This window comes from Eretmochelys imbricata, chromosome 9 (assembly GCF_965152235.1).
Source record: "Eretmochelys imbricata isolate rEreImb1 chromosome 9, rEreImb1.hap1, whole genome shotgun sequence".
In the NCBI taxonomy this organism is placed as follows: domain Eukaryota; kingdom Metazoa; phylum Chordata; order Testudines; family Cheloniidae; genus Eretmochelys; species Eretmochelys imbricata.
In genome coordinates this window covers 71,776,828-71,796,851 of record NC_135580.1, presented here as the reverse complement: position 1 = coordinate 71,796,851, position 20,024 = coordinate 71,776,828, and positions in this window count along the sequence as shown.

The window sequence follows — 20,024 nt, the reverse complement described above, 5'->3', positions numbered from 1 at the left end:
ATCTTCCCTGATGGATTCAGGCCATGCTTTTCATTTACTCCAGATGCGATAACCAAACTGTCAGCTATATTTCAGCTTTTCTTATAATCTTTCCCTGGAGCCAATAATAAAAGATTAGTAATTGACAGTGGTTGCTAGGCTAAGGGTAATGCTTATTTAAAACATGGGAAGCCAGAGCTGTATTCTTTGAAGGGATAATTTGTGGGAGTCCAGAAAATTGGATTACTTTGTTATCAGTTGTGTAAATGACAAAGATATTCAGTGTCCTTAAAATGTCAAGGAAACTTTAATTAAAAATGTACTGCCTAATTTTTTCTGAGGGGGGAAGGGAAGTGTTGAGACAATTTTACATACTCCACAGGGCAATAAGAGACACTGATGAAAGTTATCAAAAAACCAAGATGAAGATGGCAGTGTTATGTTGTCTAAACATACAGTGCCCATAGATCATCTTTCATCCCAATGGGAAAAAAAATCTACTCTTAATAAAAATGTCTATTTTACTTGGTAAATAAATGTAGCAATGTATTTCATTAATGTTTTAGCACCAGTGAAGTTACAATCTAAACTTTAAAGAAGGAAAGGGTGCTACTGATAAAATATATATAACAACTAGCTTTCTTTGGGAGGGAAGACAGATGTAAGAAATTTATCTTGAGTAAAATTCACTAGGTCTATGAACCTCTTTATTGCATTAAGGTTCTCTACAGAGGGGTAAATATCAACTTTACTGTACAACCATTTAGTTATGCAGTTGAGATTCCCACAAACATCCTCTAAAATAAAAATAGAGCTATTCCTAAATCTATATGCAGAACAGATTAAAGTTTCCACTAGAAATGCATACATATGGGCCAGATACTGTGCTCAGCAGCATAGCTATGGTTAATTTCACTACTGCACAGACTAGTACCCAAGGGCCTACCTTGTTCAAATAGGCAAACACTTCTACAGCAGAGTACAGATGTTCAAGGGAATACATAGTGATTCCCCACTAGAGATATGTGCTGCAAAATGTGTGTGCAAAATAGGTGTGCAAAATGTGTGTGAAAGAGGTCCAACAGTTCTACTTCTAGTTTTTCTTCTGTGCAGTCTGCCTGCTAAATGTAAATTCAGACGTATTTAGACTTTTGATCTTGCTGACTCGGTCTCTCTCTCTCCTTATTAACAATAACTGAAGTCAAACTGGGGGAACAAAGGCATCAGCTCATCTGACTGGCACCCAATGACCCACAACTTTGTCTAATGTAAACAAGAGTTTTATGCCTTTCTTTAAATCTAAGAGCTGCACCAGTTTAACTAAGGGTGTGTTAAAGTGATTTATTTAAACCAGTGCAACTTTCCTTGTGGGCACACTTTCGTTAAAACTGTTATATATAAATCTGCCTTGTGTATGGAGGACACTTTCACCTTTAAAGGAACCATTTGTTTTTTTCTAGCAACAGAGGTCAGGCAAGATCCCAGCCCAGTGGCATAGAAAGGTGGACGCTGCATGTATCATTTTTAAAAAAATCCCCTAATTCTGTCAGCCTAGTTTCCACAAACTTTTCTGACTCTCTTCTTGAAAGAATCTGCATTCTCCCCCAATTTATTGTAGTTACATCATCCATCGTGGTTCAGAAAGAATACCATTTGAACTAAGGTGACTGTCTCAATGGGAATAATGAAAAGCAAATAGATGCAGTCATCACAGCATGTGCACGTCTCATAGCTATATCATTTCAACAATTATGAATGAATGGACATATATAAAAAAAATGCTTTTGTAAACAACTTATGGGGACAAAATGAGTTTTAAAAAGTGAAAACATAAGGAAAAGCAGTGAATGGCAAATATGATTATACCATAACAATGAGAGAACCATTTTCAGAAATTGTATTGCACATTTGTAATTTAAAAACTTAATTGTGCACCTAATCTGTACGCAAAAGTACTGTGTTTACATGTTCAGTGACTAGACGCAAAATAGATGTGCATTTTCACACACATTTTGCCTTTGCACTTAAGCATGTATTTTTCTATAAAATTAGGTCCCAAGTAACACATATCAAGAAGGCAGGCCAGCAAGAAGATTGGAGTTCAAGAACTCCAAGAAGATAGTGACAGCTGAATTCAATTTTGCGGAGAGCTTGAATTAAATAAGTAGTTTGCCTCAGTATTCATGAGAGAATCTGAAGGTCATATTCTCAAGACTACGATAAATTTTCCTGGGGCAGGTAAGTGAAACTATAAAAAGCTTTATGGTCACACTACAGCAGATCGTTTAAAAATTCGAACACAAAAGTGGAATAAAAACCAGGCCAAAATGATATATGACTTAGGTTTCTCAAAGAAAGGAAGCAGGAAAGCCAGGACTAAAGACTTCTGTAGTAAACAGAGAATCTCTGGAGTCAGTGATAACTGTTTCCATATTGTAACTAACAAAAATAGAGAGATGGAAACCATGTAACTGGTTTTCTAAATTTCTTGAGGTGTGGGGGAAATATTGGTAGTCAATCAGGAACAAGAGTGACAATTTAGAAATTAAATTTGAAAAAGTAATACTAAAGAGTCCTGTACTGCAACGTAAGTACTCATTTTAGAACTCCAGTGGTACACACACACACAGGTATATAGGCAGGCTTTGGAAATGGTGTCACTGAACACTTCTAGCAAATTCACAAGCAAATTCGGGGCTCCTTTGTTTTGGTGGATCTGGTGTTCACCTTTAATCATCATCAACTGATAGTTTACAATATTTCTTGATTAAAAGGTGTCTGAAGAATCTTCCTGAGTTTTTTTGAGTGTATCACTAATTTGGAAGACTGGGAAAGAGGAGTAGATCTAAAATCACCAAGTTATGAATATTATTATATAAAATAGAAGAGACAGATTTTTAATAAAAACAAGCGTTCCTTTTTGAACTACAGTTACTGATCTTGTTAATAATGCATGCAAACTGGGCCCTCAATTGTGTATTTATCAGGTCCAAAGAGTCAGCAAGCAATACATAAGTTTCATATCTTCCTAGACATGCTTGAACAGATATACCTGTATAACCTGGAACAGCCATCTTACTGTAAGCATTAGTAGAGAACAGTACATAAATCAGATGTATTCCAGTCCATTTTTTTTAGTGATTCAGGTACATCCTTCTGTAGTTAGGCATTAAAAGCCCCAAACATTTGGTAGTGATAGAAGGAAAACAATTAGTGCTACAAGGATCACTGAATGATCAGATGTATCTTGTATTTAAACACCACAGGCATGCTTTTTTAGTCATAACCTATTTGCTGATGACTTGAAACTCCAAAGTCTCTTTTGTACATCATTGCAAGGTTCTGCTCTGTCCCCCCAGTTGTTTAACGTGTGTATGTATGTGGCTGCTAAGAAAAGTTGGCTTACAGTGTGTGTACCACGAAGGTGATATCCACTGGCACAGTTCCATTACAGCTGGCCCCACTGGTGGAGTGGAATAGAGGATTTTGTAGAATGGCTCAGTCCAGACAAGATGAAGATAATATTAGCATGTGAGACACCACCAGAAGATTTGGCTAGTTAAACCAACCCCTCTAATAGATAGCATACAGCTTTTTGGTGTATCAGGTTCACAATTTATCAGAGCCAAGCTTGCAACTGGATGCCTCGGTAGCACAAATGGAGAAAGAACAGATGCATCTAATATGCCCTCAATCATAAAGTAACTGTGACCATTTGTTGTGGATGCAAGTCTTACTATGGGCATCCATGTCTTGAGAATTGACTGCTACAGTGTACTGTACTTGGGGTTATACCTTCAGAATATTCAGAAGCTGAAGCTAATCCGAATGCACAGCCCCATTATTAAATGACAAAACTCAGGTGCTTAACATAAGAATGGCCCCACTGGGTCAGACCAAAGGTCCATCTTGCCCAGTATCCTGTCTTCTGACAGTGGCCAGTGCCAGGTGCACCAGAGGGAATAAACAGAACAGGTAGTTATCAAGTGATCCATCCCCTTTCGCTCATTCCCAGCTTCTGACAAACAGAGGCTAGGGACACCATTCCTGCCCATCCTGGCTAATAGCCATTGATGGACCTATCCTCCATGAATGTATCTAGTCCTTTTCTGAAACCCGTTATGGTCTTGGACTTCACAACATCCTCTGGCAAGGAGTTCCACAAGTTGATGCTGCATTGTGTGAAGAAATACTTCTTTTATTTGTTTTAAACCTGCTGCCTACTAATTTCATTTGGTGAGCCCTAGTTCTTGTGTTATGAGAAGTAGTAAGCATTTCCTTATCTACTTTCTCTACACCAGTCACAATTTTATAGACCTCAATCATATCTCCCCTTAGCCATCTCTTTTCCAAGCTGAAAAGTCCCAGTCTTATTAATTCTTATTCTCATACAGAAGCCATTTCATACCCCTAATCATTTTTGTTGCCCTTTTCTGAACCTTTTCCAATTCAAATATATCTTTTTTGAGATGGGGTGACCACATCTACATGCAGTATTCAAGATGTGGGCGTACCATGGATTTATATAAAGGCAATATGATATTTTCTGTATTATCATCTATCCCTTTCTTAATGATTCCCAACATTCTATTTGCTTTTTTGACTGTCGCTGCACATTGACTGGATGTTTTCAGAGAACTATCCACAATGACTCCAAGATCTCTTTCTTGAGCTTCACTGGTTATTTATAGTCTTCTGTGTGAATATCAAAGTGGTGGAATTGACCTTCAAAGCCACAAATGGTTTGGATCCGGTTGTCTGAGACACTGCATTCCTTCAGATGATGTAATACTGCAGCCATGGTCAACAGAGGCATTGAAGCTGCCAGCAGGGCATTCTCCAGAACGTGACTCAGCACTCAAATGTGCTTCCTCAGATGTGGTCCACTAGAGCGAAAATGTGTTAACTTTCCAGATAGCCAAGAAAGTTTGCCTTTGCAGTGTATTTGGCAAGTGGAGAGGATGAGGGTTGGACACCATTATTTATTACTATGGGATCATTATACTTGAAGGTGGGATCCATTTGTGGGGACAGAGGGAGACTGTTTAAGTGGTTTCATGTAGGTTTTTTTTCATTAAATGGCAACCAGAAGTGGTGCCAGAATATGGAGTACCATTATACATTTAAGATGACAAAAAGAAGAAAAAGGTAAAGAGAAAGCGAGCATTTTTAGGTGGACCTCAACTATCCCTACATGATTGTGCGTGGGGGAATGTACATGTGTACATACAATAGTTATATGGATATTTGAGGCCCACTTAAAAATGTATTCCCTCTAGATTAACAGACCTAGAGACTGAAGATTTTTACTGCACAGGGTTGATGAGAAGGATAAAGTTTGAAAAGCAAAAATGCTGTTTTCTTGGTTTTGACAAAATATCACAAGTTCTTTATAAGAGAAGCATCCTTTAGGAACATTGCAAGTGGATCCCCAAACTCATTTTGCTTGTCCATGACTTTTATGCATCCTTCATTGCTTGTGTGATTTTTTTTTAAGACTTCTGCCTGCCAGCTGATTCACCAAAGGCTGTTGTTGCAATGTGCCAGTCTGTTCTCTTTTTCCCTTGCCACTCTGTTGCCCTGGTGGCTTATCTCACACGCAGGAGCAGAAGAGCAGTTGGGGAAAACACAGACCGTAACAGTCCAGAGGTCTTTTAAGGAACAGAGCAGAAGGTCACGGATACTGGTTTCAGTGAGTGACTGTGTGAGTGACATGGAATCCATGTGTCACACAGCGAAACCTTGAGACTTGGCAGGCCTGAAGGAGACTAAGCAGGTTATCATTGTGGTATGACACAGCATGGAAAGGAATAGAATGCTCCCAACAACAGTTTGAGAAGCTAAGCAAGAAGTCAAAGATTAAGGAAAGAAACTTGCCTATGTACCATAAGTATTCGGACAATTATTTTGAACAAGGGTAATTGGAACAAAACTCTAATGTCAGCACTAAAAACAAATCAGTATTTGCCAGTTCAAGAATGGACAAGGCAAACTTCATTTTCTTAACACTACTCAACATTCTGGAACTAATAGCATTAAATCAACTGAAATACAAATGGTTTTGTTAACTACAGAACCTCAACTTGTCACCATCTAAAATTAAAACAAAAATCTGCTACAACTCCAGAAACTTTTCTTTCCAGGAAGTCCTACTGGGGAAGAACATCAGGGCCCAGGGTGCAATGACTCAATAGGACCTTAGATGATACATTCATTTCAACAACACACTTCCTGTTTTTCCCACCCAAACAAATATTAAGGAAATCATTGTATTAAGGGCTGTGAAATACTAGTGTGATTGTAATTGGCATGCAAACTATTCTAAAGGACTGCACATGATAAAACAAACTCTTGGTAGGCTAAAATTAACTAACATCTTTTCCTATGCCCCAAATGACACTGAACACATATTATATCCCTTCAGTTAAAAAATAAAAGTAAAAAGGGAAAATTGTCAGGAAAGATGTACCCATAATACTTACATTAAAATTATCTGGGGACAAAAGCTAGTTCAGAATATTTGCTATTCCCATAGCAATCTGAAAGAATACCAAAAAATAAACTTTTAGTGGTATAGTTCCATCGTGTAATTTGCAAAAGTTTCACGGTCTGACATTTCAGAGTTCTACTTTATAATATCAACAGTCCCTTTCATACATTAATCTTCATCAATAACTTAGTTCACCTTTACCAGTGGTGTAGTTAGTGGAGAACAGAGTTTCCCCATGGGGTGTATAGGAAAGATCTTAAGGGTGGTCCATCTTGGGTGTAAATGACAGCATATCTGTTGGTAATAGCTTCTTTTGCACATCACTCATGGCAAAACAAACCAAAGATATGAACATATTGGTTTTACGGTGTCAAGTTTCTGCTAGTAGCCCTTCCAAATATAAATGGGAACTCAGTTTTTCCCTTTGATACTGTTCCACAGATCTGCAAACCCACTGAGCTCTCCTTCAAGCAAACTGGGTATAAAAGTCTGATACTAGGCCAGACTCAATAAAGGGCAATGACCTAGGCCAGTGGTTCTCGAACTAGGGCCGCCGCTTGTTCAGGAAAAGCCCCTGGGGGGCTGGGCTGGTTTGTTTACCTGTTGCGTTCACAGGTTTGGCTGATCGTGGCTCCCACTGGCTGCAGTTTGCCGCTCCAGGCCAATGGGGGCTGCGGGAAGTGGTGCGGGCCGAGGGATGTGCTGGCTGCCCTTCCCGCGGCCCCCATTGGCCTGGAGAGGCGAACCACAGCCAGTGGGAGCCATGATCAGCCAAACCTGCGGACGCGGCAGATAAACAAACTGGCCCAGCCCGCCAGGGGCTTTCCCTGAACAAGCGGTGGCCCTAGTTTGAGAACCACTGGCCTAGGCTATATGTAATCTTCCAGACAGCAATGCTGTCTTAGGAGTATCAAAGAGGAAGTGCTATATAGAAGTCCACTCTCTGCTGAGTACCAAAGACACTAGGAGATCCTTATCTAGTCTTAAATCTGAACATGGTTCAATTTCTTCGTAACACCCAGGAAATTGAAGAATTCTCAGTGAGCCTGCCCAGAGATAACCCAGGGTGCTCCTAGGCATAGTCCATTCCAGACTGGTGAACTCCTTGTGTCTTATTAAGTATATTGACTTTCTGTGAAGGTGATGACCATTCTGGAATTTGGACCCAAGTACTAAGATTTATTACCATTGGTTAATTGAAACAATGGTTTCAGAGTTCTGTTTTTTGAGTTAGTTCAAGCTAAGGAAGCTCTGACTGGGAATGTGAATCATATATTTAGAGAGATAACTCCAGAGTATCTTCTGTTTTCTTCTGGACCATGGTACTGTACAACTAATGGGTGATACAAGGTATTTTGCATACTAAAATATTGCCTTGGGGTTAGAGAGGGGAAGAAAAGCGGTCATATAATCTTGTTCCTGCTTTTGATATCAGCCACTAGAGAATGTAAAGAGATACAACTAGATATTTACTCAATTTTTAAAAAATGATATTAAATCTTCTCAAATTTATTTACTTAGTATCTGTCTACACTTGTTCCTAAGTCCTCCTACCAATTATTTTGAGGAAGTACAGCCAACATTTCCCACTTTAACAGTTTTCCTTTCCTTTTGCTGTCTGCAAAAACCCACATGAGCCGTTAAGACTGTTTTATAGAGAGAGAGTAAAGCGGCGAAACTGACTACACAAAGTACTTTCAAATGTACAAAGTAACTAAACTGAAAATAAAGAAATTGTCTCTCTTCAATCCCTTTCAGTTATAGCAAAGCGTCAATAACTACAAGAATAGGTTATAAAAAATCAGACAGAAGTGTGATTTTTTTTAATTGACTGTGTACCTTTTGGAATTGGTTGAGGACAAGAGAACATTAATTTTCTCAATAAGTGCATTCAAGGAGGAAGAAAGGACAAAAATCTCCTCAATCCAAATGGGCAACTAAGTAATATATCTTACCTGAGCACAGTATTTAAAATGATGTGTGTTTTATGGTGCCTGTGCTTTCTTTTGCATAATAGCAAGCTTAGCTTACTATTGGTGTTACCAATATAGCAGCAACAACTGACACGCAATGAAGTCCATAAGGTCTGAGAGAACGACAGGGATAAGTGCACAGTTGTTGGGGAATGTAGGGCGTACCTCTCCAAGATATTATCGAATGAAGAGTCTTGCTGTTGAGAAAATAAGCTCTGAAAAGCTTTCAAAATGGATTTTGTTTGTGTAGCAGGCCGTGATGTGCCAGGATGATAAGCTCGACAGTACTTAGCATAGTTTCATGCATGATTTTAAAAGATTTGGTGGTTCAGACTTCATGCCCACTTTGATAACATACTTGATTTCATAGTCCTAAAAAGAAGCTTCTGGTCTCTGGCTTTCTGTTTTCATATAGGACTCAAGCAAACATGTTCTAGATCATATTTATTTAATGAAAATATTAATGTGGAAAATCATATACACTATAATAAATTGCTGTAAAATATCTTTTTAATAAATATATTAAAGACACTGTGCAACAAAGCTACAAGTAACTTTCTACTGCACTAATGTGAGAAAATTTCTTTATATTTAATAAGCCAAATTCTCTAGTTACAATTGTGCAACACTGACTTCAGTGGTGTAAAAGAGAATATGGTCCTACATGACAGTAAATTACAACGTGTTCTCTATTATAAAGGATTATTGGCTGTGCTGAAGAAGCTCAACTTATTGGAGTATTAAGCGAAGATCCTTCTTCATACAGTTTAATTGAGTCGGGACTGCCATGGTATCTAGTAACAATTCTGGAATACTTTGTCATAATGAGATATAATAATTGGAAGCAATTGGTTCTAAAGAAAAAAAAGGCCACTGAAACTGACAAACTGCAGTAACTTGACACAAGGCAATTTACCACTTTTTCTCCCCAAAGTTTGATTATTATATGTGCAGGAGAACGTGAGTAGCATGAAAAGGCAATTTGATTTCCATGCTACTGTGGGTTAGTCCTTTAGGCTCCTGATCAAGGACTACTAAAGATGCTAAATTATGGCAAACTATATAACGGGTGGCTTCTGTGAAGCAACTCGATCACTAGAGACTGAGATAGAACAAAGACATTTAGTTTAAAGCCTAAGGTCAATGAGATGTCCACCAATCTTACAGATTTTGAAAAACAGGATATACTGTACCTCATCAGAAATTATGGGGTTTGGAGGGAGAGAAGGAGGGTTGTATCACATCAAAATGTTATTTGCCATATGCTAAAATCTGTTACTGTATAGAAATGAATACATTCAATTTGATGTGTATATAAAGAGTCTGGTACAGCAATGTAAGTGATGAGAACGTATGCCACTGCAGCTCTTTGTGCTTCACCAACTGCTAAGTGCAGCACTAGCTTTCAAAATAGATTAAAGTTTATGATGGTTCTAATTCACCTGCTGGGACTAATGGTTGTTGTTGCATCCCACATTTAAATTGCTTTCATAGAAAAGTTATGCAGGATCACACGCTAAAGATGTAAAGCTTAAAGCTATAATGACTATTTTAAATTGGTGCTATTAATTACAAGTTATTTATATTTACAGTAGTGAATCACTTGGCATGTAACAAGGACAGATAAGACTATCTGATTCCAACTACCGGAATGTGTTGTAGAATTTTCAAACAGAGGTATTTATATAGCAGTATTGATCCCGTCTTCCTGTCGACTAGTCTTTAAGGATTTACGGACTTTGAAAACAATTTGGAATTCTATTTCTAATGGAACTTTAAAAAAAAAAGTAACTGTAATAGTAATGCAGGAACATTGACCTTGTACATGAGTTTAATTTGAAGACAACTGGTTTGGTAAGGTATGGTAGACATTCATTAATATTGCCCTCAGTAAAACACAATTTTAGATGGAAGGGGGAAATATTCACTCCTCAAACAATGGTATTTGTTTCCTATCATGGCAAAACCCAGCAACTCTTATAGATATTTTACTTAATCTTAACTAAGGACAAGATGCAGAACCTTTTCCAATAAGGCTGATATCTTCTACTAAAATATTCCCTGGTTCAAGTTTCGAAGGTTCGTTTTCCTTTTCCTAATTAACATCTTATCTTGATTCAGTTATTTATTTTCATTGCTATCTTGTCAAACTTGTAAAACTTTACACATGAATATGCATGTGTTATTTATCTACATCAAATGTCTTCATGTTCTTTTATCAGAAATTCTTGGGTATTTTCCTCTTTTGTCTCAAGGTTGTCAGAATGACAACTCTTTCATATACCAAACTCTTCACAAAGTTAATGCCCTCAGAATAATAAAATTTAGTGGATGAAAGACTGAATCCCTAAAGCTTCAGAATTGTATGGTATGTTCACAAACTTCCTCTTTGCAAAATTACAATACGTTGGGAGTATTTACTCTGTTTAAAAAGGTTCTTGTATCTTCACTCCCATCTGGCTTTACTCATTTTCTGCTATGCATGTATTCATTTTTAAAGGCCAACAACAAGTTAGACAAAACTGCAGTAAAAAATAAAATAACTGAATCAAGATAAAATGTTAATTAGGAAAATTCAAGGGAACATTAGGGAAAAGAAAACTATTGCAGGGCAACCCAGTTTAGAAGTTGGTTACCTCCATTTTTAATATCTCCATCTTGTGGGCCTTTCCTCCAGGCTTGAAGTTGTTGCATGTCATTGTAAGGGAGGTGTGGCTTCAGTTGATGTCTCCAAGACAGACCATTAACCCTTGCCACTGTAGATTTATCCACTCCATCCCAGGGTATCAGCTGGACGCCCCTGGAGAACACATTCTTTGACAGGTTTTTGGTTTGTTTTTTGCATTTCCATTAAAATTAAAATGAGTATTAAACACTTAAATTGGGATGGAGCCGAAGATCTACAGAAGAGGAAACATTTTATGAATAATCTATAAGTAGTTCTTCAGGTTACTATCTGTAATCCAAATTTTTTTGGCAAATCTCAGACAGCTTCATGGAAATACAAGGAGAGACTATCACAAGTTTTAGGAAAATGCAAGTTGTGCCTTCTGATGCAATGCCGATCTGATGAATATATTGAACACACATGAAGAAACAAATTAATAAAATCACCAACTCTTTTCAGTGAAATTAATGAACTAAGTCTCCAAAGGTTTCATAGCAAAATGTCCACAGATAGATTAAGCTAAAAAGCACATCAAATAATAATAATATACTCAAACACACACAAGCTGGTTTTTATACTTATTTGAATGGGTGAATAGTTTATGTATCTAGTTAGTCAGTTGACTGGACGTGGCTTTATAACCAAAGAAGTCCCCTGTTTCAATAGGTCTTGTGTCTATAACATTTCAGCATCTTCTAAAGCCTCTGTTTGGGCAATGGGATGTCTGTGTGACAACTAAGACATGCATATTCAATGAGGTGGTAATGACAAACCTGTAATATGGAGCAGAAACATGGCTGTTAAAAACGGATGAGGAGAGAAAAATACAGTTTCCAGTCTCAAAAGTTACAGTGTATTCCTAACAGCCATTGTTTTGATTTTATCACAGATTAGACACTTAGATGATCCTGGCAAGTTGCAGTCTTGTACCAGTTCAGAACAAGACATCTGCAATGGTGGGGGTCACATCCAATGTGCAGAATAAGGTATGCTTTTACAAAAGGTTTATACAGCAGCGGTTGAAGGAAGAGAGTGAGGGTGGCCATCAATGAATTTGGAAGTTGCAACTTTCAGGGATTTAAGAAGCCTAAATCCTTCCAGATGGACTCTTGCCAAGGGAAGGAGACTTGTAAGGGACCATTCAAGATGGAAGTCTATTCTACACACCACCATGGCTACATCATAGCCATGTGAATCTGCTGCTGCTATATGCCATGATGAGCTAAAATTATCTACATACATTTCTGATCTGTTATAATCCCATTTGCTTCTACTAGACCAGAAATGCTCAAAGTGCTGTCTCTGGGACAAAATGTGGCCTACAGAGTTCTAAAACATGACCCTCACATTTCTTCTCCATATGGGTGTTGAATAAGAAAAGAGCTGATCAGTGTTGGGTTTGGTGCCTGGGAAATGTCAACCTTTTTGCCCTGTGTCAGTGAAGGAAACTTTTAATGAATTAAAACCAAATATTGTTGTGGGCATTCATCTCCTATTGACAAATAAAGACCTAAGTTTCTGGGAATTGTATACTACTCCTATCTAGAGTCCTTGCCACGTTGTTCACTTTAAGTTATTGCACTGTTCTTGATTGTTCCTGAGACTAATTAGTTGAAGGAAGATTTATTAAAAGGAAATTGCCTACAAATACTCGTCTGTACTTTGTGTTTCATTAAATCAGCAGAAAAATTGGCAGGAATGAAAAAAATATTTAATTGGTAAGTGACAGAAAAAGTCTGGCTCACGACATAAATACATAGCTGGAGTATTAAAGCTCACACTTTTGCTAAAAATAAACTACTTCATAGTGTTACTGCTATAACTACTGGACACAATCCTTTATATAGCTATATAGTCAGTCATGTAAAAGGAATGCAAGATCAGGCTCACCATAAAGCACTGCAAACTCATTAAAAACTAAGTCAAAGTAATCATTAGCAATAATGCTTTCAGTAGGGTTCTCTGTTTACAGTGTCTCATGCAGCTGCAAGCTCTTCAGGACAGGTACAATATTTTATTATGGATCTGATGCTGTAATGAGCTCCCAAGCACAGAATAATGAGCTATTCAGGGGTGAGTGATCAAGGATGAGGCAACACTTCAACCAGCTGATAGCTAGCACAAGAACAGAGAAAGGAGAGAGTGATCATTCTACCTCAAGTCCTAAAGAAAGTCACTTTCATCCAAAATTGCTGTCAATTGATTATAGAAAAGAATGTAGATGTGCTACACATCTACTCCTATGTCAATGGCTAAAGTTGTGATTCAGTGGGCCTTGCAGTATTGGGCTTATACTAATACCTAGGGTAAAGATGGATTCAAGTTGGTATCTACCACAGAAATCATTTCACTTTCCTGTTAGTTGCTATTCCTTGTACACTATAATCTTTTAGCCTTCTCCCTTATGCTAATTTTTCACACCCACTGAATAGTAAAATTGATGAAAGTTAATTAACCACAAAACCACTCTCACAACAGTAAAATACATTTGTTGCATGGGGCAATATTTGAATTGCTAGATACCTTCCGTTAGAAAAAAAGAGATATTAATAGTAAAGAAAAGTACACCATCCAGCATACCACTGTTAAAATATCCTCTACACATATTGAAAATTCTGAAGACACTGGATTTTGCGGGGAAATATTTTAACTCTGTGTTCCATATTTTCTACAGTCACAGGGTCTATACTGTCTTTTGCAGCTTCAGCAGTCAAATGGCCATAGCTCTAGTATAACACAAGATGGCACAGCCTTTTTTTCCTGTTACATGTTTTTTATGAGCAATTTCTACAAATAACAAGTTACGTCAGTAATATGTTACTCCTTATTTCATTCTCTTTTTAACTTTACCCTCAGTGTCTGATGAGATCTAGATCTGTAGTCAGAGTTTCTGAAACCTGACCTTTGATTAATTTGATTTACTAAAGTCTCAAAAGTGATTGTTCCTTTTTTACCTTTGTTTTATATGGATGACATTTTCTCACTGAGCATTAATCTTTCATTATATTGTCGCCCAGCTACCTTAGATATATTTTAAATATACTGAAATGGTAAGTTGTCATGAAATGGAAAGAGTTCAGGAAAAATTAGTCCTTGGTAAAGAATATTCAGTTGCACTTCTTTTGCCCAGTACGTTGTTAGGGTGGAACGTGTTGTGCCAGGACTATGAAATTTTTTCATAGTGTGCATCACATTTTAATAAATAAAGTTATCACATGGACCATCTAACTTCTCATTCATGACTCCCCCTATTTGTCATTGCATAGCACCTCTGTGACCACTATAAACTACAGCTTATGTGGAAGAGTATATATTGTATTTTAGGTTTCTTTTATGAAAGTTAGCTGCTAGAAACAAAAGCAACCAGCACTATATGACCAGCCAAATCTCTGCAGCCCATCAGTGGTCCACGGACCAAACCGAGAAACTGAGCTTTGTGATGGTGGTTAAGACTTCTCTTTGTAGTTTTATAATTTGGTCATTGATATTTACTTTGGTCTCTGACTTGGCATACAGTCTTAGCTTTGCAGAGAATTTGAAAAATAGGATGTGTGGGTTTTGCTAAGAAGAAATGTGTGAAAATATTTTCACCATCAAATTAAACATTACTTTTTTGCCAGCTCCATGACTAGCAAAACACTGTTACTTCCATTAGCATGAAGTTTGTATAAGCCATTTGTTCAGCTTGTGACAGAATCACTGCTATATAGTTCAGCATTGCATCTCTACTTTAGGTCATAAAATGTCATTGTTCTCAAGGCTGTTGGATATTTGCAAAGACTACTAAATTTGTTCGAATATATTATCACTAGTAGTCATCCTACAGTTGGCAATATACTTTAGCACAATGTGCTAAAAGTCCATAACAGGTGCATTGTCAGTCTTCAGTGCACAATACAATTAAAACTGGGTTTAGAACTGTTTGGCTCAAAGACATTTTCACTGAAACATTTGTCCGAGTGCATAAACCTGTTTTTCACCATTGTGAGCCTGCATTACTTATCCCATGGTTTCTAGTTTCATAGAAAGGATATATTGCAGCACTGCTATTTACTACTCTATCTTGTCTTCCTGCAGGATTTTCAATTTACTAGGTAAAGCTGTGATTTTCTGTTAAAATTGCCACACCTCATCATTCCACAAAATGTAAGTCACAACCATGGTATGATTTGTCTCCAAATTGTGCGTTATTTAAACTATTATTTTTAAAAGAAAATATTCTGAAATAGTGGGATTATAGTGAAATAAATTTTACATGACTTCATGGCTTTAAGAATTTTTCACATTTTTAAACAAAATATGCATAGGAAATCATAAAAATCTTAATAAAAATACTCGAGAGCATAGTTGTTTCAATATGACTGAAGGCATTCTAGTTAAACATATAGTATAAATATTTATAAGCAAATGAAACTACGGTTACTGCAACATCAAATATGAGTAAGCAAGCAAAGCAGCACAAGTCTGGCAATTCCCAAACAAACTGGCAACAGCAATTTGGGCACAGACTATATATTTTATGGCATAAGTGACTAACCAAGCATAATCTACTAAAATGTACAGTTTACAAAAGAAAAAAGTAACAGAAAATGCTACATGTGTGCCAAGTGGCTGACAGTGTTACCAAAGTAACCTTAACTTGGTGATTTTATGAGTGCTTACTTCTCCTCACCTTTACGTAGCAGGTGGGGGTTTTTGTTTTAAGGAGACTCAGGAAGACCATTTTAGTCTGGAAAGGGCTCTATGAAATCTTGTTCTGCAGTGCTGAGCTGTGCTACACTATTCTTCTGTACAACTTGCGAGAGAGAGAGAGCGAGCGTGGACGGAGTGAAATGACTTCTTTAGAGTTTGTTACCATGTTAAAAATGTTACATTTTCTTTTTACTGACCGGCTTAAATGGCTAATCACAAAGGATACTGGCAAAGCACTCATACTATATTTCTGTTTGAGACTAGAGGGGTATTCATCTCAAATACAGAGAACAAGATTTAAGAGTTTTGAGAGAGAAAAAATAAAAATGTAGTTTACTTGATGTGGTTATTTATGCTCAAGACTGCCACACAAACAATATTTTTTGCCTTGAGGGGGTGGAAAGGGGTAGCAATTTGTGACTCCAACAGAATATTTCCTACTTTCTTCTTGGTTTCAGAAATAAGCTCATTTCCCTTCTAAAGCTATCTGAAGGGAAATCCTATTTAGGATTCCTCAAGGTAGCAGAAAGGTGGTACAGACAGGATTAAGCATCCTTTCCTCAAAACCTAGCAGTAATTGGATGGTGGGGAGGGACAAGAAGAAGACTGGGATTTGGATGAGGAGCTGAGCAGAGTACAGGGACAAGAAAAAGCTGGAGGAGCTAGGTACAGAAGGATCTATGGCCAGTAGAGTACAGTCCTCTCAGAACCTGGAATAGAACTCAGGATTCTTGAGTCTCATCATTCCTCTACTGTCACCAAATATCTGTGAAACCCACTGGCAAAAAGTGTGTGCCTCATTTCACTTTAGGGTCTGGTCCATGTAGTGGTAGTAGTGGGTAGTATCCCCTCCATCACTCACTATGTTTAAATCAAGATTGAATGTTTTCCTAAAAGATCTGCTTTAGGAATTATTTTGGGGGAAGTTCTGTGGCCACTGTTACTACAGGAGGTCAGACTAGACGATCATAATGGTCCCTTCTGGCCTTGGCTTCTATAGCTTCCCATTTTTAATGGCTCATTCTTCATATTGCATTAACATGGAACCACTGCAATAGAATTGCTCTCCATCTTCCATAAAGAGACATAACAGAATGCACCTGGAGGTTCACTAAGTTTCCCCAGGTTGTTTCATTTGGAGAGGGAAGCAGGGTTTGATCCCCCATCCCTGGTTCATGTCCCAGAAGACACAGTTCTTAGGGGTTTGGTGGATTGCCTCAAAACAAATTGCAAGGAGGGTCTATGCCTTCACACTCTCTTCAAGGCCCCCTTTTCTGACTTTGGATCCCTGACAGCATAGCCCCCCAAGCCCCTTTGAGAGGTGTTGCAGGGTGAAGCAGAGGGAACTCTGGAAGACAGGTTAATACGCGTTTACACTGTGTTAACTTTACAGGATAAACATCCCAATGATAGCGAGTATAGGGCACCTGCTCCGCTCTGCTCAGCCACCCTGGAGTCAGGGACCTATGTCCACACAGGGACATAGGTCCCTGACTCCTCACAAGTCTTGGCTGAAGAAGCTTATGGTGCCACAAGAAACAGCAAAGCCACTTCTCCCTTTTGCGAGATCCTTAAATGAGAGCCCCACCCTCTGCACAAACCTGCATTTTATACACACAAATTCAAAACATCAAGACTTTTGCATGAAGTTTCTTACTTATATATTTCCTGCGTATTTGGTTAGATAAATTAGAATTTGGTAATGAAAAATGACAACAATAGTCCATGTTGTTTCATGAAGTTTTGCAACCAAAATTTCATTTTAATGATTCGAGGCAATTAAAATTTTTTACCTTAAATGTTTACATACACAGCAACAATGGATATTGTTCACTTCTCTACAATACGGTATCAAAGATGTTTCAAAAATAAAATAAGTTTCACTGACAAACAAGTGCAATATATCAAAAGAAAAAAATGGAACAACTCATCTACTCTCATGAAAGCCATTTTCATGACCAAGAAGTAGCCAAATGCAACTGGTATTCATCTACAAAGAAACTAGATACAACACAAGATAAAGTTTTGATTTTAGATTTGTGGCCTACATGACTACAGAGTATTTTATAGTTTTCCAAGTTTTTCCCTGAACATTGGTGACACCTAATACCTTTTACACTTTATGTACTTCTTGCTCTGCTGAAGATTAGAAGAATAAAAAAAAATCGAACAGTTACACAGCAAAATTCTAGAGCATATATTTAACCAAACTCTTTAATGCAAATTTAACCCAAATTTCTGTGGAAAAAGCAGATAGAAAGTTAGGATGTGGAAGCCTTGAAAGACTCATTAGCATCCCAAATCTGTGTCTAATTTGTGTTTTCAACTATGAACAACAACTATAGCTGTGTTTCATTGGCACTTCTGGTCCTAACAGAGCTTGTATGGTTCCTTTTTCATTTGTTTATGAAAGTTCTCTCTCTCCAAACCCAGCATTTAATGAAGTCAAGAGTCAATGAAGTGAAGTAGTGCTGTTAAGCAAAACGAGACAACAGAAAGGACAAAACAAGAATTTGCAATGGAGGAAGTCTGCATGGTACATTGGATATCCTCCATAGTGGTTTGCTGGTGAGGAAACACTGGCAGAGAAATCAGATTTAGATTGTGAGCCTGGTGGTTGATGGTTATAGACTAAGATGAGAAACTTCAGGTCAATATCTGCTGTCGTCTGTTTCACTGAGGTTTACAAAAAACTTAATTTGCATACAGAACAAGTTTTTTTCTCTCTCAGATGAAGGAAGCTATTTCTATAGATGTTCTTATCAGTGCAGTTTTAATTCTGCTACCACTCATCTCAAAAAGGCTAGAGACCAAGTCCTTTTTCCTAATCATGTATAGTGAGGTAAGACACTATTATAGATTTGTAAAATGTTTTTTTAATTATATGGTATTTTGGAGATTTTGGTCATCAGTTCACAGACATGACAGCTGAATTTTCATCCTCAAGCATGTTATGGACATGCAAAATTGCACATGGAATCTGTTTCTTTATGGAGACAAAGAGCTCAAGATAAGACTAGCAGCAGGAAGCAGTGACTACTGCAAAAATTCTAAAAGATTTTAAAAAAGCAAATCGAATACCACACCATCAGCGTTGTCCTTCCCCTGCCCAAAGTAAACAAATGCTTCTGTTGGTAGCAGTTTGACAAGAAAACATTCATGCCGTGTTATTCTTCCTTAGCATTCATTCATGCTACCAGTCACAACAACAAGAAGGAAGTGCCAGACATATCAACACTTCTGTCTGCCACCATCTGCCAGCAAACAGTCCCAATAGATAGATAGATAAATAGATACACACACACTTTTACATCGATATTGAGCATATGCATGAAGTCACATTCAGTTCCATAGAAGTGTCAGCCTAGGGAAGACAGTGGACACTTGGGATCTTCAGGATATTTATCAAAACAAGGCAGTGTGATGGCTGAGTAGTAAAAAAAACAAAAACAAAACAAAAAAACCCTCAGCCATGCTAAAACTACAATATTCACACAGGGCAAAGTAGAGAGAGTGTATTCAACAACAGGAGATTTAAACAAAGACTTGAAGGAATACCCAAGAGACACCATGAAAAGAGCACAGCTAATCAAATAACATGCTTTGTCTGGTACTCAAAGAGTAGCTCTAATGTTTAGCACCTCATCATATATATATTATTGCTGGAAGGAAATACAGTGCATTATATACTAATGTGTGTATTTTTCTGACACAACCAAAATGTACTTGGAAGTATGGGACAAAAAACATCTCTCAGTACAGACGGGACCATGAAAAGTGCTGAGGACCCACATCTCTCTATTGACTTCAATGGAAGTCAACCAATTTCAGTGGGGCTTGCAGAGGTTCAACGTGTCTAAGGAGTTGGACTTAGTTAAGTAATGAAAGGGACAAAAAAAAAAATCTCTAAATTAGGAGGCAAATCATACCTTATACAATTCAGCAAGGGAAGATAGTGACCCTTGTTCTGCATATCCTGCTGACCACACAACTGATCTTAAGGACTGACTGAAACAAAGGGTTTAGTTTTCTCCCAAAGTTTGTTGGATCCAAGACCCAATTAGCTAGTCTCCTTCTCCACGTAAGGTGTGTGTTTGCATATGATTGTTATTTTCTGGCTACCTAAACATCTAATTATGCATATTTCATTTCACAGGCAGAAAGAATTTGTGATAACGTTATTCCCCAGGACATATAATTGCAATTTTGGTTGACACACTTC